Here is a 9,915-nt window from a genome sequence, read left to right on the forward strand (position 1 = left end):
TGGTTCTGAGGTATATGTACTTGTATCATTTCAAATCCGGTGCAGGGTATTACCGCAGCCATTTCTTCCACTTGCAAGAAAATGAGAAGTGGGCAAGTGATACATTTCATCAAAGGTGACACGACATTTGCTCCTATGACAATCGCTCCAGTCTTACATGTATATTCTCCAAGGACTTAGGGTTAGGTTTAGAGTTGTGATAGGGTAAAAGGTTTAGTTTGATGTAAGAATTAGGATTATGGTTAGTGCTATGTTTGTGTATAGAATTTATGTTTGGCTTAGAGTGCAAATATTTCACAGGAGCAATGGTCACAGGATAAAATGTCATGGAATCATCAACTCATCAATCTCACATTACTTGCCACAACAGTGAGTTTTTATTGCCCTGGGCAAACAGGGAAAGTGGGTCGGAAGCATCTTGACATGCACAATGTACCATTGTACATGTAAACTGTGCATGTAACAGTATGATACATGTCGTCACAGGATTGTGCAGCCTCTGTATCATTTTATGGCTGCGTAACTCGTCAAAAGAACCCAGTGCACATGATGAATTCAACGTAAAACATGTAAATATTTGGACAGCATTACTCCTCTTGACGTGACGTGACGTGCACTAATGGTGGCTATTGTGGTTTCTGACACTCATGTTGCATGCAACGCTCATACAGGAGGATTACGTAAACTACTAAACTATGCATAGGCCTTGTGATATTCTTTAAGAGTTCCAGCATATTACAGTGTATAACCTGGCAGGAGTACAATCATCTACACATGTAGATAATTTAATCTACACTGAAAAGCTAACAAATAACCTGATATGGGGAAAATATGATATGAAAAAAATGAAATACATGTAAGAAGATAACTTTAAATACAACATGAGAAGGTCATCATATTGCAAGCATAACATAAAAGGCAAATGTATCTATAAACAACTCTTAAAGCAAAAATGTAATTGTATCATTTAATGACAATATATTGCCAAGCATTAAAAAAAAGTATCCAATATGATACCCAATTCTTTCTCAGCAAGTTAAAATGCCTGTTCCCTTCAGCAAATTTGTGTGATTCCTTTTTGTTTATCATCCTGTTTATAGATGATCAAAACAATGCCTTCTTTTTCTTTTTAGAAAAGAAATATATATACATGTTATAAGCATATATATTTTCATTAAATAAAAACTTGATTAGGTGCTTACACACAGCTTCTCCAGTATTACCATGAACTTCCACAACCCGCCTACACTTATTCCATAAGTCTGGGCATTGTGTATATCCGTTCTTCACAGAGCGTGCTTGCCCAAAAAGGTCAATCTTCTCGACCTACTATGATGACGGCCTTTGAAGACGACTGTCTTGCAAGCAGGAAGATTTTACCCTTGGCAAATATTACCATGACACTGCAACCTACGCTGTATCATGTAGAACCTTGCACATGTTATGTGCACAGTTTGAAGGCTGTGAGAACATGTTGTAAGCATGACTGCTCAATGCAGTATACTCTATCCCAACAACACAGACTGCCTAATTGCTGCTCAAATGTTGACCGACAATGCCCAATGCCATAAATGATCTGTAGTCGACGGCTTAAAAAAAAGAAAGCAAGAATTAATAATAACACTGTAAGACCTTAATTAGCCAAAGTAGTAATGGCATGTGCTAACGAACCTAAGTATTGATTGCTTCACAGCTGAGCAGATGGAAATAGACATCCAGTTGCCATTGAAAACATGTACCAGGGTACTGTAAAACATGATATATTCGCGGCATGAAAATTTCGCGAATTGGAGCCGACGGCCTTTCTCGCACCATGACTTTTTCGCGAATTGCTACTGGCATCCAATGTATATCATGTAGGCAAGAACTTAAGTGTGCATTTTCATTTCGCGAATGTTGATGCTTGCAAAATTCACAAAATTGAAATGCACACGAACATTCCTCGTTTTACAGTACACATTGTAGGGCGCATGACCAAACAAGGTGACCAGACACGGTAATGGTCATAGATCAGCACACGGCAATTACATGTAAGGTACTTATAATAGTATTGCCACAAAGTCCATGAAGATGGAATGATACTATACAAAAAAGGAAGATGGATGTGACAAAATTGATATTATGGATTTATCAAAAAGGCAAAGCAGCCAGAGAAATGGACAGGACCAATTTGAATGATAAAATACTCTAAAGTAATCTAACCTTGTAACCTTGGACATTATCTTTAAATTTCGGTGATGCAGTGAGAGAAAAGAATGAATCTTCAAGGGCTCATTAAATATTGGCGTCTAATTATAGAAAGTTTAGAGTACTCTACATGTAAATGCCCTGTATAAATGAGGTATACGTTAACTTAAGCAAACGGGCATGATCAGGATGGTCTATAGCAACTTGCATTTTCACAACACATTAGTAAAAATCTGACATGGCGCCTCTGTTTCAATAGAAGAAAAATCAAATGGTTAACATAAACTACAAACAATTTCATGTCACTAAAAATTTAAACCATAGCTTTAGATTTATGGTAGTTTTGCTATACAGCACCTTGAAGAAGCTACATTCTGTCAATACTGAAAAAAAAAAAAACATTTGGTTGTATGTGACCTATAGCAGAAATCACTGAAAAAAAAATACAAACACAGACGAGGTGCATTAATACAATCGTTAGTCTTTATCTCACCAATCAGGAAGATCTAGTTCACACATCTACCGCACATTTGAAGACCATCTGCGGAACCACCAATCCCCCAACCCCACTTTGATTATCATTAGGAGGCATTATTCTCCCCTCAAGGCTCCTGGAATCGAATAGAGCGAATCATCTGTGCAAATCTTCCACGCGCCACTCAAGTGGCCGCCCTGCAGTCTCCTCCAACGAAGAAGACGATGAAGAGAAAGGGGGGGGGGGGGTAAGGACAATCTTCATCTACGCGTGGCCTTGGCTAACACATCCAATATCGCTGGGCATTCAGGATGCACGAGCATGCACACACACACTTTGCCGCATTTAGATAATTTGCTCTCCCTCTCTTTGCCCAGCAGTAAATAACAAAGGGTGCCTCTCCGATGCGTGCGTGCGTACGGTGCATCGCAGAGAGGCGAGCACTGGCCCAATGCATGCATGCATGCATTTCTTATGCATAGTTATCATCAACCAGCGCATGTCCCTTGCAACGTCTCTGTCTATGCCCGAGAATGCTGCAGACATCAAAATGTGTCAGTACCTACTCTTCCATTAAAAAAACAAAACTAACCAAACATTCACTGCACCATAACAAATCTCATTCATTTGCAATGTGCCCAGTCATTATGATGTTGCAGAATGTAAATGCATCAAATAAGTCCTTGAACCAATGAAAATAATAAGAACTACTAATTTGATAGAATTTGGTCATGGTAGACACATTACATTTCCCCACAAATACCACATTTTTTTGTCTTTTGTTTTTCCCTCTTCATCCACTACATCCGTCTTTTCTCGATGAAATCCACTAGACAGTTTATCTAAAGTTGAGCATGGATTATCCCTCTCAAGCTCCTCGGTATCAGTTCATTCTCCCTAACCTAGCTGAATCATTGATGGTTGTCAGTCCTACATCTATCATATTTACATCTATACATTCCTTTTGAATGCTTTGCAGCACAGACTGTATGGGAACATTAACATTTTTTTCCCCTGTAGTGTTAAGTACCTCTTTCCCTCAATGCCCATTCCAAATATATTTCACCATCCTCAGCATTGAAATAATTATCCTCTTTCTTTCCAGAAGATATGAAAGGGGAGGGGGAGGATGCTACTAGTGACCAAAGCATGCACTTACCCACCCCCACCACCACCACTCCAATATTAATAAGAGTACTTCTGTCAGGGCATCAAACTGTCATTTTTGCACATACCTTCAACTGTACATGAAAATCATGTAGGGTACATGTAAGGGTACAGTACATGTAGATCATCTCGTGACATGCCTACAATTGGCCTTTATGATGTAAATCAATGTCTTTCAATATAATTCCTTCCAATCCCCCTTTGATTAATCTTGCCCTTCCCCTCCCACTTTCCCATCCCAAAACACACACACATACACATACACACACACACACACACACACACACACACACACACACACCAGGGAGGCACCTCCCTGCACACACACACACACATACACACAAACCTCACACTGCAAAAACCCAGAGGGTCTGCACCTGTACACCCAAAGATACGTGTTGAGCCAGTGGCAATGCCGACAACTCCGTCATCAAATTGAATGATAATTAAAATCGCAGCAGCTCTCTCTTGCTTTCTCTGCCTCTGTCCATCTCTCTCTCTTGCTATGTCCTTCTAGAGTTTGAATGTTTCTCTATTGAGGCCTTACAGTCATTCCTAGGATTGCAGTAAAATTGCAAGCTTCTTGACACTAATAAACAACAGATCTAATTAAAAAAAGACACACACAGAAACAAACAAAAGCAACTTGGTAAAATACCCAATTTCCCCTGCGACATTTCAAGACTGGGCATGCCAAGTAATCCCTCGATGTGCATTATCAATTTTGGTGACTCTGTCAAATGGAAATTTGCAGGGTCATACATGTACATGGCTATTCTGTATTAGATCAACTGTTCATCTCAATATGTTCTCTTTTTAGTGGCAATCAAATATACAGTGTACTGTACAACAACCAGGAATGACACTTAATGTTTCTAAAAGGCATTGCCAAACCTGTACCTTTATGTACAGCCCACTGTACATGAAGGCACTTGTAATACGTGTCCTTGTGAATGTCAAAATACATCATGTGACAGAGACTGTGCAAGCACAAATAAAGAATTGAATGTCCATGTGTAGTTCATCTACACAAGGCACAGTCTATGGAGATAGGAGAGATGGACACTTTTTAGGCACTTTTTGATTCGCACGTTGACACCAGGGTCACCGTGCTATGACATATTTTTTACGCACTGGGCATGCGCCAATGTCGACTCCTCGCTCACTACCCAATTTGCAAATGCGTTCACCCCGCTAATAAAACAGCTTTGATATCATAAAAAGTTAAGTGTATTATTTTCTTTTTATCAAATGTAGTACCAACACAAACAACCTTTTTGTCAGCTTTATATGCAGTCATGAAAATGTCCAGAATTACATGTGCCGTATCTTTAAACAATTTGAACAGCAACTGACCAGAAAATTAGAAGTAACCTTTACACAATTGAAATTGCATAAGAACAAAAGAGAAAATATCAGTTGAATTAGGAAGCATTTGATCAAGATTCTGATAACTATTCAGGATTTGGCCACACTTTCTTTGAAGCTTTTATCATTTCCCCGTTTTTGTGACCACATCAATATGAAAAAAATATATAGGCCCTATATATAAATCAGAAGTCTAAGGGAAGTTTCCCTTTGTACAACTTCCTCCCTAAGAAATCCTGTGATATGATCAAACACAGAGGTCAGAAGCACAATCCATGCAAACCATGGTAGTCGTGGGTTATTACCACTTGGTCTAATATCAGATGGTCTACTTCCCAGTTCATCTAACACCACTACGGCTAAACTCACTACTACTAATTTCGTCTAATGCCCGTTTGGTCTAATCCTCACTTGGTCAAATGTCCAGTTTGGCTAATTATCGTTTCATCTAATGACCAGATGGTCTAATTGCAATTTTTATTCCTTAGATTTTCTTGCATTTTGTCTAATAACCTATGTGTATTAGACAAAACGGGCATAGCCCATCTGGTAGTAGATGAACTGGTAATGAGGCTAAGTGGCAATTGGACTAAATGGTCATTAGACAAACTGTTTGTAGACAAAATGGGATTAGACCGTGTGGGTTGAGACTAAATGGCTATTAGACGAAGTGGGAGTAGACCAAGTGATAGATCACCGTAGTCTTGGCCCTGTTCACACATTGCGACAGCGTGGATCTCAGTGTGTTAACAAGGTGGCAACTGGGTATAAAAGGACAAGAGACTACTATTGAAACGGCAATGGGTACACACCTGTGGTTGGCATATAATTCTGGCAATCCAAAAATACAACAGCCAGCGTCAAATGAAGGATACTGCCTGTAGTGTTATTAGACAGCATGTGACAAGCTCTGAGACAGACAACAAAGTAACCCTGTCAGTATCTACAACTGTTTAATGTACATGTACATAAACATAGCATTCCTTTCCCCGGTCATGTTCTTGGTTTAGATTGATCTTGTTAGGCAGAACTGATTACCCAGCAACTAACTTGGATGCACATGTCCACGTACAATACATGCAGATCTTTGCAATTACAGTACAGCTGTGATATACATGTAATTAGCAACTTGCAAGAGATACATACCGTACATGTACAGGTACATGTGTGGGCCAGTAACAACTGTGAATTTGCTAAAATAGTCCAAGATATTCTTATTCTATGAGTTGGGTTTTACACACTCACTCACGAGTTATATGACTTTCAGTCATAACATTGCCAGTAAAACAACAACAACAACAACGGGCGAACCAAACCAAACAAACATAGTGCAAAAACACTACCACTCTTAGCGTGCTACATAGAGGGGAAAAAAACCCAGAAAGGCCTAGTCATGTTAAAAAAAAAAATTGGAAACATGACCACAAAGAAAACAAACATGGTTCTATACAGGAAAGCACACACCGCTGTAACCTGAAGAACATGTACTCACACATTCACACACTCACACAGCCACACACACAGATAGGGCCAGACTGTGCATACAGATAGAGTACATTGTAGGTAGTGTACAGCTGTACAAGTTTATGTAGCCATTTCTGAGTGCACTTTACATTGCTTTCTGCTGTACAGCTGTACAGAATACTGTGACTGCAAGTGCTATATGTCAAAGTTGCAGTCTTTTTTTGCATTATTTAACATCTGGTATCATGACATTTAGCTTTAAAAGCATAAGCTACCTTGTACCTTCCAATAAATTCATAATGACAAAGACATTGACAGAAATGTCAAGTTCAGAGAGCAGCTTGGCATGAGATTTTGTAGGGCAGCAGAGGAAGGCAAGGCACCAAGGGGGGTGGGGTAGGGGGTGGGGGTGGAGGAGATGAAAAGGGGGGTTTCCCCCTCTCACAGTAAGGGGCTTTACGATCATATGACCTAATGTACACTGAATAGGTCCTACAATATTTTGGCTCACACTGATTTAAAAAAAAAATAAATAAAATAAATATATATATATATATATATATATATATATATATATATATATATATATAGGCGTACCTGTGTTTTGGTGCCTTGTCTGCTACCGGCGGTTTCACGCTGTCGCGTGACGCTGACGCTGTAGGTACGCCTAATATGCTCTGCTTTACAGCATTGAGCACTTTTCGACCCTCAACAAACCATATATTCCCGACGGATATATACCCAACGGATATATATATATATATATAGTGTTAAAATGTAAATTCCACAGGTGGTTGGAAATCTATGCTGTTGTTTTTTGGGTGTGGTTTGGGGATTGCTTTTTGGTGAACTACGTCTGCACTGACATCCACCCAAAAGACTAACTGTATGAAGGCCAGACAATGGCAATATAGATAATGACTGAATAGGCTTTCAATGCATAATGCTCAGTATGTGAACCATGAGTTTGTGTACCACAGCTCAGAGAGAAATAGACTCATGCATCTTGTACAACATTTGTACATGATCACGCGTCATAGATATAATATGACTTGTATGTCACCAGAAAGAAAAGCAGAGATAGGGAGAATGATTATGAAAGAAAATATGTGCACTATCAACTTGGTATGAACGTCAGTCTAGCTGGTGGGTCTCAGGTATCATGTTTCATTTCCTAATCTTGGGAATTTTGACCAGACACTGTACTTGGTAACACTGGAACAGAGGTAGTTTCATCACAAATATATATATATATAATTTTTTTTTTTATCAATTGGCAAATCTGTCAAAACCATAAGTTCTTACATTAGCTATGACACATTCTCTTAATGAGATTTGCAGAACATTACAATAACAATAATCATAACCACAGCATTTGTAATGCGCCATCGATCTAGTGGCCTATTCTATTTTTCAATAATTCACCCTACAATGGATGATATGTTAAGTGCCAAACTGTAATTTCAACTTTCTTAATATCCTGATGCAATCTATCTCATGAATATATACTTCTTGTTTTGCATCATCCTAAAACAGGCTACAGTGTATGATCAAGGCTACAAACGGTAGACGTCACACATTTTCACAAGCCAGGAGCAACTACATAGCATTTCCTTTGTACAATACATAATAGGTATGTGAAACATGATACTAACCCAATAAAAATGATCATTTGATAATGCACTGCACTCAAGTCTGCCAATTCAAGTAGAGCAATATCGCATTATCATGAATCAACTGAAAAGCAAAAGCCACTAAAATGGCATTTAATGAGCATGATACATTTCTACAGCCCGATGAGAAATTAATCATTCTGCTGAATGGTAAAGTGTTTGAGGTAATGATGATAACAGAAAAAGAACCATACAACAATAATAACCTGAGCCTCTAAATCATCTGTAATGTACATGTAGGCCAAATTGGTTAATATGATGACTAACAACATTCATTAAATTTTGAAAAAAAAAAGACCAGACATGTTACTTTGCTTTCTTCTGTAATACATGACTATTGTAAAAGCCCTGCCCTTGCAATGTGAAAACGACCACACGATATTCATAAGGCCTTCATTTTTGAAAATGCAAGGCAAAATTTTGAAGAAAACAAGGCATACCCCTTGTACAAGACTAGCGGAAGGAATCCCTCTCAGTTGTATACTACACAGGCCAGAGACAGAGGGAGGGAAAAAAAAAAAGCATGAATGAAATGACATTCCATCAGGTATGAGTCATCCTGGGCAAAAAGGGTATTCCCTGAACTACCAGGTTTATCAAGCCATGTGTATTCTGGCTGTCTGTGGGCGATGACTCATGCCAAAGTACTTTTTTTTCCTCCCCCATCTCTCGGCCGCTCTCTATCTCTCTCCCATATGCCTGCTACTGAATGCTCCTAACACTGCAGAAGCAGCAAATACGAACCGGGCGCAAAAGCTACAGAAGCTAGTCTCTGGGTACAGCCACTATTTCACACACTGCTGCTCTGCAGTTGAGAGAAAAATATGCCTAAGCTTGCAGTAGCTACATATATTCCAAACACACTTTTGTATTTAACCCTGTAATCTGCAAACTACACGTACACTGTGGTAGATATTAATGGCATTGGAAGTATCAGTCCTTTGAGGGATCAACATCAAACTATCCCATGAGCATACTGTTACAGATGTTATTTTGCGAGGGTTTACTTTTCACATATCCCGCGCATCACTGCTGGGCCGCGAATTTAACACCACACAGAAATGTCGCAAACGGACAGGCACAAGTGCACATATGATAGCCTCGCTGTCAAAATCGCCAAAACAACAACTCGCGAAAATGTCTGTTACCTTCTCTTTTGTAAAAAAGAAAACCAAACATCTGTATGCAAAAATAATTGCTCTTACAGTACACAGTGAATGATAGTGAATGAAAGACAGGTACTCTGCTCAAGATCAGCTGCATGAAAGGAAAATAATTCTACCATTTGACTGACAGCTCATAAGCTGGTTGTTTCAACTCAAGATGGAGTCATGATGAATGAATAAATCATGGCACAATGTGAAGAAGTGCCATGAATCATGTTCTAGAGCTAACGCCCGGCATACAGTATCATGAACGACATGAGCCTCATAATTGCGTTTATCAACTCTTTTTTTTTTCCGGCAGAAACAGATTTTCCAAATGTGACCCTGCACCTCAAAACAAACAAAAAATCGCCAGACATGAATTTTTAGTTAAGACCATATTCTGAAAGAGCAGACTTTAAGCTTGAAAATGATG

The sequence above is a fragment of the Diadema antillarum genome, unplaced genomic scaffold, assembly GCF_040938485.1.
Source record: "Diadema antillarum isolate AM-2024a unplaced genomic scaffold, OU_Dant_1.0 seq00000674_RagTag, whole genome shotgun sequence".
Lineage (NCBI taxonomy): Eukaryota > Metazoa > Echinodermata > Echinoidea > Diadematoida > Diadematidae > Diadema > Diadema antillarum.